Source organism: Pleurodeles waltl, unplaced genomic scaffold (assembly GCF_031143425.1).
Source record: "Pleurodeles waltl isolate 20211129_DDA unplaced genomic scaffold, aPleWal1.hap1.20221129 scaffold_39, whole genome shotgun sequence".
Taxonomy (NCBI): Eukaryota; Metazoa; Chordata; class Amphibia; order Caudata; family Salamandridae; genus Pleurodeles; species Pleurodeles waltl.
The window spans coordinates 7313979-7340175 of record NW_027150097.1 but is presented as its reverse complement, the minus strand read 5'-3'; the positions used below and the strand labels follow the sequence as shown (position 1 = coordinate 7340175).

The window sequence follows — 26197 nt, the reverse complement described above, 5'->3', positions numbered from 1 at the left end:
AGACCACTCAGCCATCCTGACACTCTTCACATCTCCCTCATGGCTCAATTTCGAGCGTATAAACCAAAATGAGTGCCATGAACTGAGTGAATGTTGTTTAATGTCCTCTGTATTTTCAATTCCAGACCTTCCTGCTCAGGGAAACAGTGGGATCTGAAGCTGATGAAGGAGAGAGGATGGATCATCCTGACAGTGAATCCGGTGGTGACTGCTACTAATTCTCAATCATCGACTACATGGGGTGTGGACATGCAGAAGTTTGAGCCAGTGCACATGGCCGGTGGTGACTGCTACTAATTCTCAATCATCTACTACAAGGGGTGTGGACATGCAGAATTTAGAGCCAGTTCAAGATTCAGATCAGGAGGTGCCTGGCTCCATACCAATCAACTCAGTGCCTCTGAGACAAGGACGTAAATGGTACAGTTTGAGTCCTCGACCGCCATGCTCAACGCGGCTGCAAGGATTCGGGGTGGATTGACTGAATGTGGCATTTCTTGTTGTGTACTATTCTTGAATACTGGATTAGTATAGTATATTTTTTTTGAGCAGCTATGTTTGTTTTGTATTGGTTAAGGAGAAATGTTGTGTTCGTCATGGGCACGCCTATGATGCACACCAAGGGAGGTAGGGAGTGTTAGTCTCCCCCGAGTTTTAGATTTGGATGGTAGGCGCGGTGACGTGGAACCGGAGAGAATAAAAGGTCAGGGAAGGTGTTCCTCGTGGCCAATGACTCTATATTATTCTCTGTGTATTTATTAAAACTTATCTGCGAAACAGGCACCGTGTGTGCACGATGCAACACACCCCTCCCATGCCCTGAATACAGAAGTTAAAAACCAGCTGTGATTGGGACGCAGGGGACCATGGTGCCACTGAACCTTCTGCACTGTGAACCTGCTGAACTATTGACAGCTGCGCTCTTGATATGTAGGGTCGAAACCTTTATCTCTGCCCCTCTATCACGATTTGTTGAAGATGCTGTGATTTCCCGCTTTACCGATTTACTGCGATTTAGCCAACTTCAGGAAATTAGTGCAAGCAACGGACAATAGATCTTATCGATAATTTACAGAAACTGTTGACATTGTTTTTGATACGGGTGCTTGGAAAAAAAAAGTCCAAAAATGTATCCACCTCGCAAAAGACACTTGTCAGAAGTGGGATTTGAACCCACGCCTCCAAAGGAGACTGCGACCTGAACGCAGCGCCTTAGACCACTCGGCCATCCTGACACTCTTGACACTGCACTGTTGGCTCAATTTCCAGCTTATAAACCAAAATGAGTGCCATGTACTGAGTGAATGTTGTTTAATGTCCTCTGTATTTTCAATTCCAGACCTTCCTGCTCAGGGAAACAGTGGGATCTGAAGCTGATGAAGGAGAGAGGATGGATCATCCTGACAGTGGATCCGGTGGTGACTGCTACTAATTCTCAATCATCTACTACATGGGGTGTGGACATGCTGAATTTTGAGCCAGTGCACATGGCCGGTGGTGACTGCTACTAATTCTCAATCATCTACTACAGGGGGTGTGGACATGCAGAATTTGGAGCCAGTTCAAGATTCAGATCAGGAGGTGCCTGGCTCCATACCAATCAACTCAGTGCCTCTGAGACAAGGACTTGAACGGTACAGTTTGAGTCCTCGACCGCCATGCTCAACGCGGCTGCAAGGATTCGGGGTGGATTGACTGAATGTGGCATTTCTTGTTGTGTACTATTCTTGTATACTGGTTTAGTATAGTATCTTTTTTTTTAGCAGCTATGTTTGTTTTGTATTGGTTAAGGAGAAATGTTGTGTTCGTCATGGGCACGCCTATGATGCACACCAAGGGAGGTAGGGAGTGTTAGTCTCCCCCGAGTTTTGGAGTTGGATGGTAGACGCGGTGACGTGGAACTGGAGAGAATAAAAGGTCAGGGAAGGTGTTCCTCGTGGCCAATGACTCTATATTATTCTCTGTGTATTTATTAAAACTTATTTGCGAAACAGGCACTGTGTGTGCACGATGCAACACACCCCTCCCATGCCCAGAATAAAGAAGTTAAAAACCAGCTGTGATTGGGATGCAGGGGACCCTGGTGCCACTGAACCTTCTGCACTGTGAACTTGCTGAACTATTGACGGCTGTGCTTTTGATATGTAGGGTCGAAACCTTTATCTCTGCCCCTCTATCACGATTTGTTGAAGATGCTGTAATTTCCTGCTTTACCGATTTACTGCGATTTAGCCAACTTCAGGCAATTAGTGCAAGCAACGGACAATAGATCTTATCGATAATTTACAGAAACTGTTGACATTGTTTTTGATAAGGGTGCTTGGGAAAAAAAGGCCAAAAATGTATCCACCTTGTAAAGACACTTGTTAGAAGAGGGGTTTGAACCCACATCTCCAAGGGAGACTGTGACCTGAATGCAGCACCTTAGACCACCCGGCCATCCTGACACTCTTGACACCAGACTGATGGCTCAATTTCCAGCTTATAAACCAAAATGAGTGCCATGTACTGAGTGAATGTTATTTAATGTCCTCTGTATTTTCAATTCCAGACCTTCCTGCTCAGGGAAACAGTGGGATCTGAAGCTGATGAAGGAGAGAGGATGGATCATCCTGACAGTGGACCCTGTGGTGACTGCTACTAATTCTCAATCATCTACTACATGGGGTGTGGACTTGCAGAATTTTGAGCCAGTGCATATGGCCGGTGGTGACTGCTACTAATTCTCAATCATCTACTACAGGGGGTGTGGACATGCAGAATTTGAAGCCAGTTCAAGATTCAGATCAGGAGGTGCCTGGCTCCATACCAATCAACTCAGTGCCTCTGAGACAAGGACTTGAACGGTACAGTTTGAGTCCTCGACTGCCATGCTCAACGCGGCTGCAAGGATTCGGGGTGGATTGACTGAATGTGGTATTTATTGTTGTGTACTATTCTTGTATACTGGATTAGTATAGTATCTTTTTTTGAGCAGCTATGTTTGTTTTGTATTGGTTAAGGAGAAATGTTGTGTTCGTCATGGGCACGCCCATGATGCACACCAAGGGAGGTAGGGAGTGTTAGTCTCCCCCGAGTTTTGGAGTTGGATGTTAGGTGCGGTGATGTGGAATCGGAGAGAATAAAAGGTAGGGGAAGGTGTTCCTCGTGGCCAAAGACTCCATATTATTCTTTGTGTATTTATTAAAACTTCTCTGCAAAACAGGCACTGTGTGTGCACGACGCAACACCCCCACCCCTCCCATCCCCTGAATACAGAAGTTAAAAACCAGCTGTGATTGGGACGCAGGGGACCCTGGTGCCACTGAACCTTCTGCACTGTGAACCTGCTGAACTATTGACAGCTGCGCTTTTGATATGTAGGGTCGAAACCTTTATCTCGGCCCCTCTATCACGATTTGTTGAAGATGCTGTGATTTCCTGCTTTACCGATTTATTGCGATTTAGCCAAGTTCAGGCAATTAGTGCAAGCAACGGAAAATAGATCTTATCGATAATTTACAGAAACTGTTGACATTGTTTTTGATATGGTGCTTGGGAAAAAAAAGTCCAAAAATGTATCCACCTCGCAAAATACACTTGTCAGAAGTGGGATTTGAACCCACAACTCCAAGGGAGGCTGCAACCTGAACGCAGCGCCTTAGACCACTCATCCATCCTGACACTCTTCACATCTCCCTCATGGCTCAATTTCGAGCGTATAAACCAAAATGAGTGCCATGAACTGAGTGAATGTTGTTTAATGTCCTCTGTATTTTCAATTCCAGACCTTCCTGCTCAGGGAAACAGGGGGATCTGAAGCTGATGAAGGAGAGAGGATGGATCATCCTGACAGTGAATCCGGTGGTGACTGCTACTAATTCTCAATCATCGACTACATGGGGTGTGGACATGCAGAAGTTTGAGCCAGTGCACCTGGCCGGTGGTGACTGCTACTAATTCTCAATCATCTACTACAAGGGGTGTGGACATGCAGAATTTAGAGCCAGTTCAAGATTCAGATCAGGAGGTGCCTGGCTCCATACCAATCAACTCAGTGCCTCTGAGACAAGGACTTGAACGGTACAGTTTGAGTCCTCGACCGCCATGCTCAACGCGGCTGCAAGGATTCGGGGTGGATTGACTGAATGTGGCATTTCTTGTTGTGTACTATTCTTGAATACTGGATTAGTATAGTATATTTTTTTTGAGCAGCTATGTTTGTTTTGTATTGGTTAAGGAGAAATGTTGTGTTCGTCATGGGCACGCCTATGATGCACACCAAGGGAGGTAGGGAGTGTTAGTCTCCCCCGAGTTTTGGAGGTGGATGGTAGGCGCGGTGACGTGGAACCGGAGAGAATAAAAGGTCAGGGAAGGTGTTCCTCGTGGCCAATGACTCTATATTATTCTCTGTGTATTTATTAAAACTTATCTGCGAAACAGGCACCGTGTGTGCACGATGCAACACACCCCTCCCATGCCCTGAATACAGAAGTTAAAAACCAGCTGTGATTGGGACGCAGGGGACCATGGTGCCACTGAACCTTCTGCACTGTGAACCTGCTGAACTATTGACAGCTGCGCTCTTGATATGTAGGGTTGAAACCTTTATCTCTGCCCCTCTATCACGATTTGTTGAAGTTGCTGTGATTTCCAGCTTTACCGATTTACTGCGATTTAGCCAACTTCAGGAAATTAGTGCAAGCAACAGACAATAGATCTTATCGATAATTTACAGAAACTGTTGACATTGTTTTTGATACGGGTGCTTGGAAAAAAAAAGTCCTCAAATGTATCCACCTCGCAAAAGACACTTATCAGAAGTGGGATTTGAACCCACGCCTCCAAAGGAGACTGCGACCTGAACGCAGCGCCTTAGACCACTCGGCCATCCTGACACTCTTGACACTGAACTGATGGCTCAATTTCCAGCTTATAAACCAAAATGAGTGCCATGTACTGAGTGAATGTTGTTTAATGTCCTCTGTATTTTCAATTCCAGACCTTCCTGCTCAGGGAAACAGTGGGATCTGAAGCTGATGAAGGAGAGAGGATGGATCATCCTGACAGTGGATCCGGTGGTGACTGCTACTAATTCTCAATCATCTACTACATGGGGTGTGGACATGCTGAATTTTGAGCCAGTGCACATGGCCGGTGGTGACTGCTACTAATTCTCAATCATCTACAACAGGGGGTGTGGACATGCAGAATTTGGAGCCAGTTCAAGATTCAGATCAGGAGGTGCCTGGCTCCATACCAATCAACTCAGTGCCTCTGAGACAAGGACTTGAACGGTACAGTTTGAGTCCTCGACCGCCATGCTCAACGCGGCTGCAAGGATTCGGGGTGGATTGACTGAATGTGGCATTTCTTGTTGTGTACTATTCTTGTATACTAGTATCTTTTTTTTTAGCAGCTATGTTTGTTTTGTATTGGTTAAGGAGAAATGTTGTGTTCGTCATGGGCACGCCTATGATGCACACCAAGGGAGGTAGGGAGTGTTAGTCTCCCCCGAGTTTTGGAGTTGGATGGTAGACGCAGTGACGTGGAACTGGAGAGAATAAAAGGTCAGGGAAGGTGTTCCTCGTGGCCAATGACTCTATATTATTCTCTGTGTATTTATTAAAACTTATTTGCGAAACAGGCACTGTGTGTGCACGATGCAACACACCCCTCCCATGCCCAGAATACAGAAGTTAAAAACCAGCTGTGATTGGGATGCAGGGGACCCTGGTGCCACTGAACCTTCTGCACTGTGAACTTGCTGAACTATTGACGGCTGTGCTTTTGATATGTAGGGTCGAAACCTTTATCTCTGCCCCTCTATCACGATTTGTTGAAGATGCTGTGAGTTCCGGCTTTACCGATTTACTGCGATTTAGCCAACTTCAGGAAATTAGTGCAAGCAACGGACAATAGATCTTATCGATAATTTACAGAAACTGTTGACATTGTTTTTGATACAGGTGCTTGGAAAAAAAAAGTCAAAAAATGTATCCACCTCGCAAAAGACACTTGTCAGAAGTGGTATTCGAACCCACGCCTCCAAAAGAGACTGCGACCTGAACGCAGTGCCTAGACCACTCGGCCATCCTGACACTCTAGACACTGCACTGATGGCTCAATTTCCAGCTTATAAACCAAAATGAGTGCCATGTACTGAGTGAATGTTGTTTAATGTCCTCTGTATTTTCAATTCCAGACCTTCCTGCTCAGGGAAACAGTGGGATCTGAAGCTGATGAAGGAGAGAGGATGGATCATCCTGACAGTGGATCCTGTGGTGACTGCTACTAATTCTCAATCATCTACTACATGGGGTGTGGACATGCTGAATTTTGACCCAGTGCACATGACCGGTGGTGACTGCTACTAATTCTCAATCATCTACTACAGGGGGTGTGGACATGCAGAATTTGGAGCCAGTTCAAGATTCAGATCAGGAGGTGCCTGGCTCCATACCAATCAACTCAGTGCCTCTGAGACAAGGACTTGAACGGTACAGTTTGAGTCCTCGACCGCCATGCTCAACGCGGCTGCAAGGATTTGGGGTGGATTGACTGAATGTGGCATTTCTTGTTGTGTACTATTCTTGTAAACTGGTTTAGTATGGTATCTTTTTTTTGAGCAGCTATGTTTGTTTTGTATTGGTTAAGGAGAAATGTTGTGTTCGTCATGGGCACGCCTATGATGCACACCAAGGGAGGTAGGGAGTGTTAGTCTCCCCCGAGTTTTGGAGTTGGATGGTAGGCGCGGTGACGTGGAACCGGAGAGAATAAAAGGTCAGGGAAGGTGTTCCTCGTGGCCAATGACTCTATATTATTCTCTGTGTATTTATTAAAACTTATCTGCGAAACAGGCACCGTGTGTGCACGATGCAACACACCCCTCCCATGCCCTGAATACAGACGTTAAAAACCAGCTGTGATTGGGATGCAGGGGACCCTGGTGCCACTGAACCTTCTGCACTGTGAACCTGCTGAACTATTGACAGCTGTGCTTTTGATATGTAGGGTCGAAACCTTTATCTCGGCCCCTCTATCAAGATTTGTTGAAGATGCTGTGATTTCCTGCTTTACCGATTTACTGCGATTTAGCCAACTTCACGCAATTAGTGCAAGCAACGGACAATAGATCTTATCGATAATTTACAGAAACTGTTGACATTGTTTTTGATAGGGGTGCTTGGAAAAAAAAAGTCCAAAAATGTATCCACCTCGCAAAAGACACTTGTCAGAAGTGGGATTCGAACCCACGCCTCCAAAGGAGACTGCGACCTGAACTCAGCGCCTTAGACCACTCGGCCATCCTGACACTCTTGACACTGCACTGATGGCTCAATTTCCATCTTATAAACCAAAATGAGTGCCATGTACTGAGTGAATGTTGTTTAATGTCCTCTGTATTTTCAATTCCAGACCTTCCTGCTCAGGGAAACAGTGGGATCTGAAGCTGATGAAGGAGAGAGGATGGATCATTCTGACAGTGAATCCGGTGGTGACTGCTACTAATTCTCAATCATCGACTACTTGGGTTGTGGACATGCAGAAGTTTGAGCCAGTGCACATGGCCGGTGGTGACTGCTACTAATTCTCAATCATCTACTACAAGGGGTGTGGACATGCAGAATTTGGAGCCAGTTCAAGATTCAGATCAGGAGGTGCCTGGCTCCATACCAATCAACTCAGTGCCTCTGAGACAAGGACTTGAATGGTACAGTTTGAGTCCTCGACCGCCATGCTCAACGTGGCTGCAAGGATTCGGGGTGGATTGACTGAATGTGGCATTTCTTGTTGTGTACTATTCTTGTATACTGGATTAGTATAGTATCTTTTTTTTGAGCAGCTATGTTTGTTTTGTATTGGTTAAGGAGAAATGTTGTGTTCGTCATGGGCACGCCTATGATGCACACCAAGGGAGGTAGGGAGTGTTAGTCTCCCCCGAGTTTTGGTGTTGGATGGTAGGCGCGGTGACGTGGAACCGGAGAGAATAAAAGGTCAGGGAAGGTGTTCCTCGTGGCCAATGACTCTATATTGTTCTCTGTGTATTTATTAAAACTTATCTGCGAAACAGGCACCGTGTGTGCACGATGCAACACACCCCTTCCATGCCCTGAATACAGAAGTTAAAAACCAGCTGTGATTGGGACGCAGGGGACCCTGGTGCCACTGAACCTTCTGCACTGTGAACCTGCTGAACTATTGACAGCTGCGCTCTTGATATGTAGGGTCGAAACCTTTATCTCTGCCCCTCTATCACGATTTGTTGAAGATGCTGTGATTTCCCGCTTTACCGATTTACTGCGATTTAGCCAACTTCAGGAAATTAGTGCAAGCAACGGACAATAGATCTTATCGATAATTTACAGAAACTGTTGACATTGTTTTTGATACAGGTGCTTGGAAAAAAAAAGTCAAAAAATGTATCCACCTCGCAAAAGACACTTGTCAGAAGTGGTATTCGAACCCACGCCTCCAAAAGAGACTGCGACCTGAACGCAGTGCCTAGACCACTCGGCCATCCTGACACTCTAGACACTGCACTGATGGCTCAATTTCCAGCTTATAAACCAAAATGAGTGCCATGTACTGAGTGAATGTTGTTTAATGTCCTCTGTATTTTCAATTCCAGACCTTCCTGCTCAGGGAAACAGTGGGATCTGAAGCTGATGAAGGAGAGAGGATGGATCATCCTGACAGTGGATCCTGTGGTGACTGCTACTAATTCTCAATCATCTACTACATGGGGTGTGGACATGCTGAATTTTGACCCAGTGCACATGACCGGTGGTGACTGCTACTAATTCTCAATCATCTACTACAGGGGGTGTGGACATGCAGAATTTGGAGCCAGTTCAAGATTCAGATCAGGAGGTGCCTGGCTCCATACCAATCAACTCAGTGCCTCTGAGACAAGGACTTGAACGGTACAGTTTGAGTCCTCGACCGCCATGCTCAACGCGGCTGCAAGGATTTGGGGTGGATTGACTGAATGTGGCATTTCTTGTTGTGTACTATTCTTGTAAACTGGTTTAGTATGGTATCTTTTTTTTGAGCAGCTATGTTTGTTTTGTATTGGTTAAGGAGAAATGTTGTGTTCGTCATGGGCACGCCTATGATGCACACCAAGGGAGGTAGGGAGTGTTAGTCTCCCCCGAGTTTTGGAGTTGGATGGTAGGCGCGGTGACGTGGAACCGGAGAGAATAAAAGGTCAGGGAAGGTGTTCCTCGTGGCCAATGACTCTATATTATTCTCTGTGTATTTATTAAAACTTATCTGCGAAACAGGCACCGTGTGTGCACGATGCAACACACCCCTCCCATGCCCTGAATACAGACGTTAAAAACCAGCTGTGATTGGGATGCAGGGGACCCTGGTGCCACTGAACCTTCTGCACTGTGAACCTGCTGAACTATTGACAGCTGTGCTTTTGATATGTAGGGTCGAAACCTTTATCTCGGCCCCTCTATCAAGATTTGTTGAAGATGCTGTGATTTCCTGCTTTACCGATTTACTGCGATTTAGCCAACTTCACGCAATTAGTGCAAGCAACGGACAATAGATCTTATCGATAATTTACAGAAACTGTTGACATTGTTTTTGATAGGGGTGCTTGGAAAAAAAAAGTCCAAAAATGTATCCACCTCGCAAAAGACACTTGTCAGAAGTGGGATTCGAACCCACGCCTCCAAAGGAGACTGCGACCTGAACTCAGCGCCTTAGACCACTCGGCCATCCTGACACTCTTGACACTGCACTGATGGCTCAATTTCCATCTTATAAACCAAAATGAGTGCCATGTACTGAGTGAATGTTGTTTAATGTCCTCTGTATTTTCAATTCCAGACCTTCCTGCTCAGGGAAACAGTGGGATCTGAAGCTGATGAAGGAGAGAGGATGGATCATTCTGACAGTGAATCCGGTGGTGACTGCTACTAATTCTCAATCATCGACTACTTGGGTTGTGGACATGCAGAAGTTTGAGCCAGTGCACATGGCCGGTGGTGACTGCTACTAATTCTCAATCATCTACTACAAGGGGTGTGGACATGCAGAATTTGGAGCCAGTTCAAGATTCAGATCAGGAGGTGCCTGGCTCCATACCAATCAACTCAGTGCCTCTGAGACAAGGACTTGAATGGTACAGTTTGAGTCCTCGACCGCCATGCTCAACGTGGCTGCAAGGATTCGGGGTGGATTGACTGAATGTGGCATTTCTTGTTGTGTACTATTCTTGTATACTGGATTAGTATAGTATCTTTTTTTTGAGCAGCTATGTTTGTTTTGTATTGGTTAAGGAGAAATGTTGTGTTCGTCATGGGCACGCCTATGATGCACACCAAGGGAGGTAGGGAGTGTTAGTCTCCCCCGAGTTTTGGTGTTGGATGGTAGGCGCGGTGACGTGGAACCGGAGAGAATAAAAGGTCAGGGAAGGTGTTCCTCGTGGCCAATGACTCTATATTGTTCTCTGTGTATTTATTAAAACTTATCTGCGAAACAGGCACCGTGTGTGCACGATGCAACACACCCCTTCCATGCCCTGAATACAGAAGTTAAAAACCAGCTGTGATTGGGACGCAGGGGACCCTGGTGCCACTGAACCTTCTGCACTGTGAACCTGCTGAACTATTGACAGCTGCGCTCTTGATATGTAGGGTCGAAACCTTTATCTCTGCCCCTCTATCACGATTTGTTGAAGATGCTGTGATTTCCCGCTTTACCGATTTACTGCGATTTAGCCAACTTCAGGAAATTAGTGCAAGCAACGGACAATAGATCTTATCGATAATTTACAGAAACTGTTGACATTGTTTTTGATACGGGTGCTTGGAAAAAAAAAGTCCACAAATGTATCCACCTCGCAAAAGACACTTATCAGAAGTTGGATTCGAACCCACGCCTCCAAGGGAGACTGCGACCTGAACGCAGCGCCTTAGACCACTCGGCCATCCTGACACTCTTAACACTGCACTGATGGCTCAATTTCCAGCTTATAAACCAAATTGAGTGCCTTGTACTGAGTGAATTTTGTTTAATGTCCTCTGTATTTTCAATTCCAGACCTTCCTGCTCAGGGAAACAGTGGGATCTGAAGCTGATGAAGGAGAGAGGATGGATCATCCTGACAGTGAATCCGGTGGTGACTGCTTCTAATTCGCAATCATCGACTACTTGGGGTGTGGACATGCAGAAGTTTGAGCCAGTGCACATGGCCGGTGGTGACTGCTACTAATTCTCAATCATCTACTACAGGGGGTGTGGACATGCAGAATTTGGAGCCAGTTCAAGATTCAGATCAGGAGGTGCCTGGCTCCATACCAATCAACTCAGTGCCTCTCAGACAAGGACTTGAACGGTACAGTTTGAGTCCTCGACCGCCATGCTCAACGTGGCTGCAAGGATTCGGGGTGGATTGACTGAATGTGGCATTTCTTGTTGTGTACTATTCTTGTATACGGGATTAGTATAGTATCTTTTTTTTTAGCAGCTCTTTTTGTTTTGTATTGGTTAAGGAGAAATGTTGTGTTCGTCATGGGCACGCCTACGATGCACACCAAGGGAGGTAGGGAGTGTTAGTCTCCCCCAACTTTTGGAGTTGGATGGTAGGCGCGGTGACGTGGAACCGGAGAGAATAAAAGGTCAGGGAAGGTGTTCCTCGTGGCCAATGACTCTATATTATTCTCTGTGTATTTATTAAAACTTATCTGCGAAACAGGCACCGTGTGTGCACGATGCAACACACCCCTCCCATGCCCTGAATACAGAAGTTAAAAACCAGCTGTGATTGGGACGCAGGGGACCCTGGTGCCACTGAACCTTCTGCACTGTGAACCTGCTGAACTATTCACAGCTGCGCTCTTGATATGTAGGGCCGAAACCTTTATCTCTGCCCCTCTATCACGATTTGTTAAAGATGCTGTGATTTCCCGCTTTACCGATTTACTGCGATTTAGCCAACTTCAGGAAATTAGTGCAAGCAACGGACAATAGATCTTATCGATAATTTACAGAAACTGTTGACATTGTTTTTGATACGGGTGCTTGGAAAAAAAAAGTCCAAAAATGTATCCACCTCGCAAAAGACACTTGTCAGAAGTGGGATTCAAACCCACGCCTCCAAAGGAGACTGCGACCTGAACGCAGCGCCTAGACCACTCGGCCATCCTGACACTCTTGACACTGAACTGATGGCTCAATTTCCAGCTTATAAACCAAAATGAGTGCCATGTACTGAGTGAATGTTATTTAATGTCCTCTGTATTTTCAATTCCAGACCTTCCTGCTCAGGGAAACAGTGGGATCTGAAGCTGATGAAGGAGAGAGGATGGATCATCCTGACAGTGGACCCTGTGGCAACTGCTACTAATTCTCAATCATCTACTATATGGGGTGTGGACTTGCAGAATTTTGAGCCAGTGCATATGGCCGGTGGTGACTGCTACTAATTCTCAATCATCTACTACAGGGGGTGTGGACATGCAGAATTTGGAGCCAGTTCAAGATTCAGATATGGAGGTGCCTGGCTCCATACCAATCAACTCAGTGCCTCTGAGACAAGGACTTGAACGGTACAGTTTGAGTCCTCGACCGCCATGCTCAACGAGGCTGCAAGGATTCGGGGTGGATTGACTGAATGTGGTATTTATTGTTGTGTACTATTCTTGTATACTGGATTAGTATAGTATCTTTTTTTTGAGCAGCTATGTTTGTTTTGTATTGGTTAAGGAGAAATGTTGTGTTCGTCATGGGCACGCCCATGATGCACACCAAGGGAGGTAGGGAGTGTTAGTCTCCCCCGAGTTTTGGAGTTGGATGGTAGGTGCGGTGATGTGGAATCAGAGAGAATAAAAGGTAGGGGAAGGTGTTCCTCGTGGCTAAAGACTCCATATTATTCTTTGTGTATTTATTAAAACTTATCTGCAAAACAGGCACTGTGTGTGCAAGACGCAACACCCCCGCCCCTCCCATCCCCTGAATACAGAAGTTAAAAACCAGCTGTGATTGGGACGCAGGGGACCCTGGTGCCACTGAACCTTCTGCACTGTGAACCTGCTGAACTATTGACAGCTGCGCTTTTGATATGTAGGGTCGAAACCTTTATCTCGGCCCCTCTATCACGATTTGTTGAAGATGCTGTGATTTCCTGCTTTACCGATTTATTGCGATTTAGCCAACTTCAGGCAATTAGTGCAAGCAACGGAAAATAGATCTTATCGATAATTTACAGAAACTGTTGACATTGTTTTTGATACGGTGCTTGGGAAAAAAAAGTCCAAAAATGTATCCACCTCGCAAAATACACTTGAGAAGTGGGATTTGAACCCACAACTCCAAGGGAGGCTGCGACCTGAGCGCAGCGCCTTAGACCACTCAGCCATCCTGACACTCTTCACATCTCCCTCATGGCTCAATTTCGAGCGTATAAACCAAAATGAGTGCCATGAACTGAGTGAATGTTGTTTAATGTCCTCTGTATTTTCAATTCCAGACCTTCCTGCTCAGGGAAACAGTGGGATCTGAAGCTGATGAAGGAGAGAGGATGGATCATCCTGACAGTGAATCCGGTGGTGACTGCTACTAATTCTCAATCATCGACTACATGGGGTGTGGACATGCAGAAGTTTGAGCCAGTGCACATGGCCGGTGGTGACTGCTACTAATTCTCAATCATCTACTACAAGGGGTGTGGACATGCAGAATTTAGAGCCAGTTCAAGATTCAGATCAGGAGGTGCCTGGCTCCATACCAATCAACTCAGTGCCTCTGAGACAAGGACTTAAATGGTACAGTTTGAGTCCTCGACCGCCATGCTCAACGCGGCTGCAAGGATTCGGGGTGGATTGACTGAATGTGGCATTTCTTGTTGTGTACTATTCTTGAATACTGGATTAGTATAGTATATGTTTTTTGAGCAGCTATGTTTGTTTTGTATTGGTTAAGGAGAAATGTTGTGTTCGTCATGGGCACGCCTATGATGCACACCAAGGGAGGTAGGGAGTGTTAGTCTCCCCCGAGTTTTGGATTTGGATGGTAGGCGCGGTGACGTGGAACCGGAGAGAATAAAAGGTCAGGGAAGGTGTTCCTCGTGGCCAATGACTCTATATTATTCTCTGTGTATTTATTAAAACTTATCTGCGAAACAGGCACTGTGTGTGCACGATGCAACACACCCCTCCCATGCCCTGAATACAGAAGTTAAAAACCAGCTGTGATTGGGACGCAGGGGACCATGGTGCCACTGAACCTTCTGCACTGTGAACCTGCTGAACTATTGACAGCTGCGCTCTTGATATGTAGGGTCGAAACCTTTATCTCTGCCCCTCTATCACGATTTGTTGAAGATGCTGTGATTTCCCGCTTTACCGATTTACTGCGATTTAGCCAACTTCAGGAAATTAGTGCAAGCAACGGACAATAGATCTTATCGATAATTTACAGAAACTGTTGACATTGTTTTTGATACGGGTGCTTGGAAAAAAAAAGTCCAAAAATGTATCCACCTCGCAAAAGACACTTGTCAGAAGTGGGATTTGAACCCACGCCTCCAAAGGAGACTGCGACTTGAAAGCAGCGCCTTAGACCACTCGGCCATCCTGACACTCTTGACACTGCACTGATGGCTCAATTTCCAGCTTATAAACCAAAATGAGTGCCATGTACTGAGTGAATGTTGTTTAATGTCCTCTGTATTTTCAATTCCAGACCTTCCTGCTCAGGGAAACAGTGGGATCTGAAGCTGATGAAGGAGAGAGGATGGATCATCCTGACAGTGGATCCGGTGGTGACTGCTACTAATTCTCAATCATCTACTACATGGGGTGTGGACATGCTGAATTTTGAGCCAGTGCACATGGCCGGTGGTGACTGCTACTAATTCTCAATCATCTACTACAGGGGGTGTGGACATGCAGAATTTGGAGCCAGTTCAAGATTCAGATCAGGAGGTGCCTGGCTCCATACCAATCAACTCAGTGCCTCTGAGACAAGGACTTGAACGGTACAGTTTGAGTCCTCGATCGCCATGCTCAACGCGGCTGCAAGGATTCGGGGTGGATTGACTGAATGTGGCATTTCTTGTTGTGTACTATTCTTGTATACTGGTTTAGTATAGTATCTTTTTTTTTAGCAGCTATGTTTGTTTTGTATTGGTTAAGGAGAAATGTTGTGTTCGTCATGGGCACGCCTATGATGCACACCAAGGGAGGTAGGGAGTGTTAGTCTCCCCCGAGTTTTGGAGTTGGATGGTAGACGCGGTGACGTGGAACTGGAGAGAATAAAAGGTCAGGGAAGGTGTTCCTTGTGGCCAATGACTCTATATTATTCTCTGTGTATTTATTAAAACTTATTTGCGAAACAGGCACTGTGTGTGCACTATGCAACACACCCCTCCCATGCCCAGAATAAAGAAGTTAAAAACCAGCTGTGATTGGGATGCAGGGGACCCTGGTGCCACTGAACCTTCTGCACTGTGAACTTGCTGAACTATTGACGGCTGTGCTTTTGATATGTAGGGTCGAAACCTTTATCTCTGCCCCTCTATCACGATTTGTTGAAGATGCTGTGATTTCCTGCTTTACCGATTTACTGCGATTTAGCCAACTTCAGGCAATTAGTGCAAGCAACGGACAATAGATCTTATCGATAATTTACAGAAACTGTTGACATTGTTTTTGATAAGGGTGCTTGGGAAAAAAAGGCCAAAAATTTATCCACCTCGTAAAGACACTTGTTAGAAGAGGGGTTTGAACCCACGTCTCCAAGGGAGACTGTGACCTGAATGCAGCACCTTAGACCACCCGGCCATCCTGACACTCTTGACACCAGACTGATGGCTCAATTTCCAGCTTATAAACCAAAATGAGTGCCATGTACTGAGTGAATGTTATTTAATGTCCTCTGTATTTTCAATTCCAGACCTTCCTGCTCAGGGAAACAGTGGGATCTGAAGCTGATGAAGGAGAGAGGATGGATCATCCTGACAGTGGACCCTGTGGTGACTGCTACTAATTCTCAATCATCTACTACATGGGGTGTGGACTTGCAGAATTTTGAGCCAGTGCATATGGCCGGTGGTGACTGCTACTAATTCTCAATCATCTACTACAGGGGGTGTAGACATGCAGAATTTGAAGCCAGTTCAAGATTCAGATCAGGAGGTGCCTGGCTCCATACCAATCAACTCAGTGCCTCTGAGACAAGGACTTGAACGGTACAGTTTGAGTCCTCGACCGCCATGCTCAACGCGGCTGCAAGGATTCGGGGTGGATTGACTGAATGTGGTATTTATTGTTGTGTACTATTCTTGTATACTGGATTAGTATAGTATCTTTTTTTGAGCAGCTATGTTTGTTTTGTATTGGTTAAGGAGAAATGTTGTGTTCGTCATGGGCACGCCCATGATGCACACCAAGGGAGGTAGGGAGTGTTAGTCTCCCCCGAGTTTTGGAGTTGGATGTTAGGTGCGGTGATGTGGAATCGGAGAGAATAAAAGGTAGGGGAAGGTGTTCCTCGTAGCCAAAGACTCCATATTATTCTTTGTGTATTTATTAAAACTTCTCTGCAAAACAGGCACTGTGTGTGCACGACGCAACACCCCCACCCCTCCCATCCCCTGAATACAGAAGTTAAAAACCAGCTGTGATTGGGACGCAGGGGACCCTGGTGCCACTGAACCTTCTGCACTGTGAACCTGCTGAACTATTGACAGCTGCGCTTTTGATATGTAGGGTCGAAACCTTTATCTCGGCCCCTCTATCACGATTTGTTGAAGATGCTGTGATTTCCTGCTTTACCGATTTATTGCGATTTAGCCAAGTTCAGGCAATTAGTGCAAGCAACGGAAAATAGATCTTATCGATAATTTACAGAAACTGTTGACATTGTTTTTGATATGGTGCTTCGGAAAAAAAAGTCCAAAAATGTATCCACCTCGCAAAATACACTTGTCAGAAGTGGGATTTGAACCCACAACTCCAAGGGAGGCTGCAACCTGAACGCAGCGCCTTAGACCACTCAGTCATCCTGACACTCTTCACATCTCCCTCATGGCTCAATTTCGAGCGTATAAACCAAAATGAGTGCCATGAACTGAGTGAATGTTGCTTAATGTCCTCTGTATTTTCAATTCCAGACCTTCCTGCTCAGGGAAACAGGGGGATCTGAAGCTGATGAAGGAGAGAGGATGGATCATCCTGACAGTGAATCCGGTGGTGACTGCTACTAATTCTCAATCATCGACTACATGGGGTGTGGACATGCAGAAGTTTGAGCCAGTGCACCTGGCCGGTGGTGACTGCTACTAATTCTCAATCATCTACTACAAGGGGTGTGGACATGCAGAATTTAGAGCCAGTTCAAGATTCAGATCAGGAGGTGCCTGGCTCCATACCAATCAACTCAGTGCCTCTGAGACAAGGACTTGAACGGTACAGTTTGAGTCCTCGACCGCCATGCTCAACGCGGCTGCAAGGATTCGGGGTGGATTGACTGAATGTGGCATTTCTTGTTGTGTACTATTCTTGAATACTGGATTAGTATAGTATATTTTTTTTGAGCAGCTATGTTTGTTTTGTATTGGTTAAGGAGAAATGTTGTGTTCGTCATGGGCACGCCTATGATGCACACCAAGGGAGGTAGGGAGTGTTAGTCTCCCACGAGTTTTGGAGTTGGATGGTAGGCGCGGTGACGTGGAACCGGAGAGAATAAAAGGTCAGGGAAGGTGTTCCTCGTGGCCAATGACTCTATATTATTCTCTGTGTATTTATTAAAACTTATCTGCGAAACAGGCACCGTGTGTGCACGATGCAACACACCCCTCCCATGCCCTGAATACAGAAGTTAAAAACCAGCTGTGATTGGGACGCAGGGGACCATGGTGCCACTGAACCTTCTGCACTGTGAACCTGCTGAACTATTGACAGCTGCGCTCTTGATATGTAGGGTCGAAACCTTTATCTCTGCCCCTCTATCACGATTTGTTGAAGATGCTGTGATTTCCAGCTTTACCGATTTACTGCGATTTAGCCAACTTCAGGAAATTAGTGCAAGCAACGGACAATAGATCTTATCGATAATTTACAGAAACTGTTGACATTGTTTTTGATACGGGTGCTTGGAAAAAAAAAGTCCACAAATGTATCCACCTCGCAAAAGACACTTGTCAGAAGTGGGATTTGAACCCACGCCTCCAAAGGAGACTGCGACCTGAACGCAGCGCCTTAGACCACTCGGCCATCCTGGCACTCTTGACACTGAACTGATGGCTCAATTTCCAGCTTATAAACCAAAATGAGTGCCATGTACTGAGTGAATGTTGTTTAATGTCCTCTGTATTTTCAATTCCAGACCTTCCTGCTCAGGGAAACAGTGGGATCTGAAGCTGATGAAGGAGAGAGGATGGATCATCCTGACAGTGGATCCGGTGGTGACTGCTACTAATTCTCAATCATCTACTACATGCGGTGTGGACATGCTGAATTTTGAGCCAGTGCACATGACCGGTGGTGACTGCTACTAATTCTCAATCATCTACTACAGGGGGTGTGGACATGCAGAATTTGGAGCCAGTTCAAGATTCAGATCAGGAGGTGCCTGGCTCCATATCAATCAACTCAGTGCCTCTGAGACAAGGACTTGAACGGTACAGTTTGAGTCCTCGACCGCCATGCTCAACGCGGCTGCAAGGATTTGGGGTGGATTGACTGAATGTGGCATTTCTTGTTGTGTACTATTCTTGTAAACTGGTTTAGTATGGTATCTTTCTTTTGAGCAGCTATGTTTGTTTTGTATTGGTTAAGGAGAAATGTTGTGTTCGTCATGGGCACGCCTATGATGCACACCAAGGGAGGTAGGGAGTGCTAGTCTCCCCCGAGTTTTGGAGTTGGATGGTAGGCGCGGTGACGTGGAACTGGAGAGAATAAAAGGTCAGGGAAGGTGTTCCTCGTGGCCAATGACTCTATATTATTCTCTGTGTATTTATTAAAACTTATCAGCGAAACAGGCACCGTGTGTGCACGATGCAACACACCCCTCCCATGCCCTGAATACAGAAGTTAAAAACCAGCTGTGATTGGGATGCAGGGGACGCTGGTGCCACTGAACCTTCTGCACTGTGAACCTGCTGAACTATTGACAGCTGTGCTTTTGATATGTAGGGTCGAAACCTTTATCTCGGCCCCTCTATCAAGATTTGTTGAAGATGCTGTGATTTCCTGCTTTACCGATTTACTGCGATTTAGCCAACTTCACGCAATTAGTGAAAGCAACGGACAATAGATCTTATCGATAATTTACAGAAACTGTTGACATTGTTTTTGATAGGGGTGCTTGGAAAAAAAAAGTCCAAAAATGTATCCACCTCGCAAAAGACACTTGTCAGAAGTGGGATTCGAACCCACGCCTCCAAAGGAGACTGCGACCTGAACTCAGCGCCTTAGACCACTCGGCCATCCTGACACTCTTGATACTGCCCTGATGGCTCAATTTACAGCTTATAAACCAAAATGAGTGCCATGTACTGAGTGAATGTTGTTTAATGTCCTCTGTATTTTCAATTCCAGACCTTCCTGCTCAGGGAAACAGTGGGATCTGAAGCTGATGAAGGAGAGAGGATGGATCATCCTGACAGTGGACCCTGTGGTGACTGCTACTAATTCTCAATCATCTACTATATGGGGTGTGGACTTGCAGAATTTTGAGCCAGTGCATATGGCCTGTGGTGACTGCTACTAATTCTCAATCATCTACTACAGGGGGTGTGGACATGCAGAATTTGGAGCCAGTTCAAGATTCAGATATGGAGGTGCCTGGCTCCATACCAATCAACTCAGTGCCTCTGAGACAAGGACTTGAACGGTACAGTTTGAGTCCTCGACCGCCATGCTCAACGAGGCTGCAAGGATTCGGGGTGGATTGACTGAATGTGGTATTTATTGTTGTGTACTATTCTTGTATACTGGATTAGTATAGTATCTTTTTTTTGAGCAGCTATGTTTGTTTTGTATTGGTTAAGGAGAAATGTTGTGTTAGTCATGGGCACGCCCATGATGCACACCAAGGGAGGTAGGGAGTGTTAGTCTCCCCCGAGTTTTGGAGTTGGATGGTAGGTGCGGTGATGTGGAATCAGAGAGAATAAAAGGTAGGGGAAGGTGTTCCTCGTGGCTAAAGACTCCATATTATTCTTTGTGTATTTATTAAAACTTATCTGCAAAACAGGTACTGTGTGTGCAAGACGCAACACCCCCGCCCCTCCCATCCCCTGAATACAGAAGTTAAAAACCAGCTGTGATTGGGACGCAGGGGACCCTGGTGCCACTGAACCTTCTGCACTGTGAACCTGCTGAACTATTGACAGCTGCGCTTTTGATATGTAGGGTCGAAACCTTTATCTCGGCCCCTCTATCACGATTTGTTGAAGATGCTGTGATTTCCTGCTTTACCGATTTATTGCGATTTAGCCAACTTCAGGCAATTAGTGCAAGCAACGGAAAATAGATCTTATCGATAATTTACAGAAACTGTTGACATTGTTTTTGATACGGTGCTTGGGAAAAAAAAGTCCAAAAATGTATCCACCTCGCAAAATACACTTGAGAAGTGGTATTTGAACCCACAACTCCAAGGGAGGCTGCGACCTGAACGCAGCGCCTTAGACCACTCAGCCATCCTGACACTCTTCACATCTCCCTCATGGCTCAATTTCGAGCGTATAAACCAAAATGAGTGCCATGAACTGAGTGAATGTTGTTTAATGTCCTCTGTATTTTCAATTCCAGACCTTCCTGCTCAGGGAAACAGTGGGATCTGAAGCTGATGAAGGAGATAGGATGGATCATCCTGACAGTGAATCCGGTGGTGACTGCTACTAATTCTCAATCATCGACTACATGGGGTGTGGACATGCAGAAGTTTGAGCCAGTGCACATGGCCGGTGGTGACTGCTACTAATTCTCAATCATCTACTACAAGGGGTGTGGACATGCAGAATTTAGAGCCAGTTCAAGATTCAGATCAGGAGGTGCCTGGCTCCATACCAATCAACTCAGTGCCTCTGAGACAAGGACGTAAATGGTACAGTTTGAGTCCTCGACCGCCATGCTCAACGCGGCTGCAAGGATTCGGGGTGGATTGACTGAATGTGGCATTTCTTGTTGTGTACTATTCTTGAATACTGGATTAGTATAGTATATTTTTTTTGAGCAGCTATGTTTGTTTTGTATTGGTTAAGGAGAAATGTTGTGTTCGTCATGGGCACGCCTATGATGCACACCAAGGGAGGTAGGGAGTGTTAGTCTCCCCCGAGTTTTAGATTTGGATGGTAGGTGCAGTGACGTGGAACCGGAGAGAATAAAAGGTCAGGGAAGGTGTTCCTCGTGGCCAATGACTCTATATTATTCTCTGTGTATTTATTAAAACTTATCTGCGAAACAGGCACCGTGTGTGCACGATGCAACACACCCCTCCCATGCCCTGAATACAGAAGTTAAAAACCAGCTGTGATTGGGACGCAGGGGACCATGGTGCCACTGAACCTTCTGCACTGTGAACCTGCTGAACTATTGACAGCTGCGCTCTTGATATGTAGGGTCGAAACCTTTATCTCTGCCCCTCTATCACGATTTGTTGAAGATGCTGTGATTTCCCGCTTTACCGATTTACTGCGATTTAGCCAACTTCAGGAAATTAGTGCAAGCAACGGACAATAGATCTTATCGATAATTTACAGAAACTGTTGACATTGTTTTTGATACGGGTGCTTGGAAAAAAAAAGTCCAAAAATGTATCCACCTCGCAAAAGACACTTGTCAGAAGTGGGATTTGAACCCACGCCTCCAAAGGAGACTGCGACCTGAACGCAGCGCCTTAGACCACTCGGCCATCCTGACACTCTTGACACTGCACTGTTGGCTCAATTTCCAGCTTATAAACCAAAATGAGTGCCATGTACTGAGTGAATGTTGTTTAATGTCCTCTGTATTTTCAATTCCAGACCTTCCTGCTCAGGGAAACAGTGGGATCTGAAGCTGATGAAGGAGAGAGGATGGATCATCCTGACAGTGGATCCGGTGGTGACTGCTACTAATTCTCAATCATCTACTACATGGGGTGTGGACATGCTGAATTTTGAGCCAGTGCACATGGCCGGTGGTGACTGCTACTAATTCTCAATCATCTACTACAGGGGGTGTGGACATGCAGAATTTGGAGCCAGTTCAAGATTCAGATCAGGAGGTGCCTGGCTCCATACCAATCAACTCAGTGCCTCTGAGACAAGGACTTGAACGGTACAGTTTGAGTCCTCGATCGCCATGCTCAACGCGGCTGCAAGGATTCGGGGTGGATTGACTGAATGTGGCATTTCTTGTTGTGTACTATTCTTGTATACTGGTTTAGTATAGTATCTTTTTTTTTAGCAGCTATGTTTGTTTTGTATTGGTTAAGGAGAAATGTTGTGTTCGTCATGGGCACGCCTATGATGCACACCAAGGGAGGTATGGAGTGTTAGTCTCCCCCGAGTTTTGGAGTTGGATGGTAGACGCGGTGACGTGGAACTGGAGAGAATAAAAGGTCAGGGAAGGTGTTCCTTGTGGCCAATGACTCTATATTATTCTCTGTGTATTTATTAAAACTTATTTGCGAAACAGGCACTGTGTGTGCACTATGCAACACACCCCTCCCATGCCCAGAATAAAGAAGTTAAAAACCAGCTGTGATTGGGATGCAGGGGACCCTGGTGCCACTGAACCTTCTGCACTGTGAACTTGCTGAACTATTGACGGCTGTGCTTTTGATATGTAGGGTCGAAACCTTTATCTCTGCCCCTCTATCACGATTTGTTGAAGATGCTGTGATTTCCTGCTTTACCGATTTACTGCGATTTAGCCAACTTCAGGCAATTAGTGCAAGCAACGGACAATAGATCTTATCGATAATTTACAGAAACTGTTGACATTGTTTTTGATAAGGGTGCTTGGGAAAAAAAGGCCAAAAATGTATCCACCTCGTAAAGACACTTGTTAGAAGAGGGGTTTGAACCCACGTCTCCAAGGGAGACTGTGACCTGAATGCAGCACCTTAGACCACCCGGCCATCCTGACACTCTTGACACCAGACTGATGGCTCAATTTCCAGCTTATAAACCAAAATGAGTGCCATGTACTGAGTGAATGTTATTTAATGTCCTCTGTATTTTCAATTCCAGACCTTCCTGCTCAGGGAAACAGTGGGATCTGAAGCTGATGAAGGAGAGAGGATGGATCATCCTGACAGTGGACCCTGTGGTGACTGCTACTAATTCTCAATCATCTACTACATGGGGTGTGGACTTGCAGAATTTTGAGCCAGTGCATATGGCCGGTGGTGACTGCTACTAATTCTCAATCATCTACTACAGGGGGTGTGGACATGCAGAATTTGAAGCCAGTTCAAGATTCAGATCAGGAGGTGCCTGGCTCCATACCAATCAACTCAGTGCCTCTGAGACAAGGACTTGAACGGTACAGTTTGAGTCCTCGACCGCCATGCTCAACGCGGCTGCAAGGATTCGGGGTGGATTGACTGAATGTGGTATTTATTGTTGTGTACTATTCTTGTATACTGGATTAGTATAGTATCTTTTTTTGAGCAGCTATGTTTGTTTTGTATTGGTTAAGGAGAAATGTTGTGTTCGTCATGGGCACGCCCATGATGCACACCAAGGGAGGTAGGGAGTGTTAGTCTCCCCCGAGTTTTGGAGTTGGATGTTAGGTGCGGTGATGTGGAATCGGAGAGAATAAAAGGTAGGGGAAGGTGTTCCTCGTAGCCAAAGACTCCATATTATTCTTTGTGTATTTATTAAAACTTCTCTGCAAAACAGGCACTGTGTGTGCACGACGCAACACCCCCACCCCTCCCATCCCCTGAATACAGAAGTTAAAAACCAGCTGTGATTGGGACGCAGGGGACCCTGGTGCCACTGAACCTTCTGCACTGTGAACCTGCTGAACTATTGACAGCTGCGCTTTTGATATGTAGGGTCGAAACCTTTATCTCGGCCCCTCTATCACGATTTGTTGAAGATGCTGTGATTTCCTGCTTTACCGATTTATTGCGATTTAGCCAAGTTCAGGCAATTAGTGCAAGCAACGGAAAATAGATCTTATCGATAATTTACAGAAACTGTTGACATTGTTTTTGATATGGTGCTTCGGAAAAAAAAGTCCAAAAATGTATCCACCTCGCAAAATACACTTGTCAGAAGTGGGATTTGAACCCACAACTCCAAGGGAGGCTGCAACCTGGACGCAGCGCCTTAGACCACTCAGTCATCCTGACACTCTTCACATCTCCCTCATGGCTCAATTTCGAGCGTATAAACCAAAATGAGTGCCATGAACTGAGTGAATGTTGCTTAATGTCCTCTGTATTTTCAATTCCAGACCTTCCTGCTCAGGGAAACAGGGGGATCTGAAGCTGATGAAGGAGAGAGGATGGATCATCCTGACAGTGAATCCGGTGGTGACTGCTACTAATTCTCAATCATCGACTACATGGGGTGTGGACATGCAGAAGTTTGAGCCAGTGCACCTGGCCGGTGGTGACTGCTACTAATTCTCAATCATCTACTACAAGGGGTGTGGACATGCAGAATTTAGAGCCAGTTCAAGATTCAGATCAGGAGGTGCCTGGCTCCATACCAATCAACTCAGTGCCTCTGAGACACGGACTTGAACGGTACAGTTTGAGTCCTCGACCGCCATGCTCAACGCGGCTGCAAGGATTCGGGGTGGATTGACTGAATGTGGCATTTCTTGTTGTGTACTATTCTTGAATACTGGATTAGTATAGTATATTTTTTTTGAGCAGCTATGTTTGTTTTGTATTGGTTAAGGAGAAATGTTGTGTTCGTCATGGGCACGCCTATGATGCACACCAAGGGAGGTAGGGAGTGTTAGTCTCCCGCGAGTTTTGGAGTTGGATGGTAGGCGCGGTGACGTGGAACCGGAGAGAATAAAAGGTCAGGGAAGGTGTTCCTCGTGGCCAATGACTCTATATTATTCTCTGTGTATTTATTAAAACTTATCTGCGAAACAGGCACCGTGTGTGCACGATGCAACACACCCCTCCCATGCCCTGAATACAGAAGTTAAAAACCAGCTGTGATTGGGACGCAGGGGACCATGGTGCCACTGAACCTTCTGCACTGTGAACCTGCTGAACTATTGACAGCTGCGCTCTTGATATGTAGGGTCGAAACCTTTATCTCTGCCCCTCTATCACGATTTGTTGAAGATGCTGTGATTTCCAGCTTTACCGATTTACTGCGATTTAGCCAACTTCAGGAAATTAGTGCAAGCAACGGACAATAGATCTTATCGATAATTTACAGAAACTGTTGACATTGTTTTTGATACGGGTGCTTGGAAAAAAAAAGTCCACAAATGTATCCACCTCGCAAAAGACACTTGTCAGAAGTGGGATTTGAACCCACGCCTCCAAAGGAGACTGCGACCTGAACGCAGCGCCTTAGACCACTTGGCCATCCTGACACTCTTGACACTGAACTGATGGCTCAATTTCCAGCTTATAAACCAAAATGAGTGCCATGTACTGAGTGAATGTTGTTTAATGTCCTCTGTATTTTCAATTCCAGACCTTCCTGCTCAGGGAAACAGTGGGATCTGAAGCTGATGAAGGAGAGAGGATGGATCATCCTGACAGTGGATCCGGTGGTGACTGCTACTAATTCTCAATCATCTACTACATGGGGTGTGGACATGCTGAATTTTGAGCCAGTGCACATGACCGGTGGTGACTGCTACTAATTCTCAATCATCTACTACAGGGGGTGTGGACATGCAGAATTTGGAGCCAGTTCAAGATTCAGATCAGGAGGTGCCTGGCTCCATATCAATCAACTCAGTGCCTCTGAGACAAGGACTTGAACGGTACAGTTTGAGTCCTCGACCGCCATGCTCAACGCGGCTGCAAGGATTTGGGGTGGATTGACTGAATGTGGCATTTCTTGTTGTGTACTATTCTTGTAAACTGGTTTAGTATGGTATCTTTCTTTTGAGCAGCTATGTTTGTTTTGTATTGGTTAAGGAGAAATGTTGTGTTCGTCATGGGCACGCCTATGATGCACACCAAGGGAGGTAGGGAGTGCTAGTATCCCCCGAGTTTTGGAGTTGGATGGTAGGCGCGGTGACGTGGAACTGGAGAGAATAAAAGGTCAGGGAAGG

General features: G+C 45.8%; 9 non-coding genes across 9 annotated transcripts; all 9 read right to left on the bottom strand.

Annotated features, from left to right (window-relative positions):
* Positions 1-1152: 1152 nt before the first annotated feature.
* TRNAL-CAG (transfer RNA leucine (anticodon CAG)) lies at positions 1153-1235 on the bottom strand. The gene has a single exon. It is a non-coding gene; the product is annotated as a tRNA-Leu (tRNA).
* Positions 1236-4794: 3559 nt separating this feature from the next.
* TRNAL-CAG (transfer RNA leucine (anticodon CAG)) lies at positions 4795-4877 on the bottom strand. The gene has a single exon. It is a non-coding gene; the product is annotated as a tRNA-Leu (tRNA).
* Positions 4878-7211: 2334 nt separating this feature from the next.
* On the bottom strand, positions 7212-7294 carry TRNAL-CAG (transfer RNA leucine (anticodon CAG)). The gene has a single exon. It is a non-coding gene; the product is annotated as a tRNA-Leu (tRNA).
* Positions 7295-9638: 2344 nt separating this feature from the next.
* TRNAL-CAG (transfer RNA leucine (anticodon CAG)) lies at positions 9639-9721 on the bottom strand. The gene has a single exon. It is a non-coding gene; the product is annotated as a tRNA-Leu (tRNA).
* Positions 9722-12066: 2345 nt separating this feature from the next.
* On the bottom strand, positions 12067-12148 carry TRNAL-CAG (transfer RNA leucine (anticodon CAG)). Its single transcript has one exon. It is a non-coding gene; the product is annotated as a tRNA-Leu (tRNA).
* A 5988-nt stretch (positions 12149-18136) lies between these two features.
* TRNAL-CAG (transfer RNA leucine (anticodon CAG)) lies at positions 18137-18219 on the bottom strand. Its single transcript has one exon. It is a non-coding gene; the product is annotated as a tRNA-Leu (tRNA).
* Positions 18220-19350: 1131 nt separating this feature from the next.
* TRNAL-CAG (transfer RNA leucine (anticodon CAG)) lies at positions 19351-19433 on the bottom strand. The gene has a single exon. It is a non-coding gene; the product is annotated as a tRNA-Leu (tRNA).
* A 2346-nt stretch (positions 19434-21779) lies between these two features.
* TRNAL-CAG (transfer RNA leucine (anticodon CAG)) lies at positions 21780-21862 on the bottom strand. Its single transcript has one exon. It is a non-coding gene; the product is annotated as a tRNA-Leu (tRNA).
* Positions 21863-25421: 3559 nt separating this feature from the next.
* TRNAL-CAG (transfer RNA leucine (anticodon CAG)) lies at positions 25422-25504 on the bottom strand. Its single transcript has one exon. It is a non-coding gene; the product is annotated as a tRNA-Leu (tRNA).
* Positions 25505-26197: the final 693 nt, after the last annotated feature.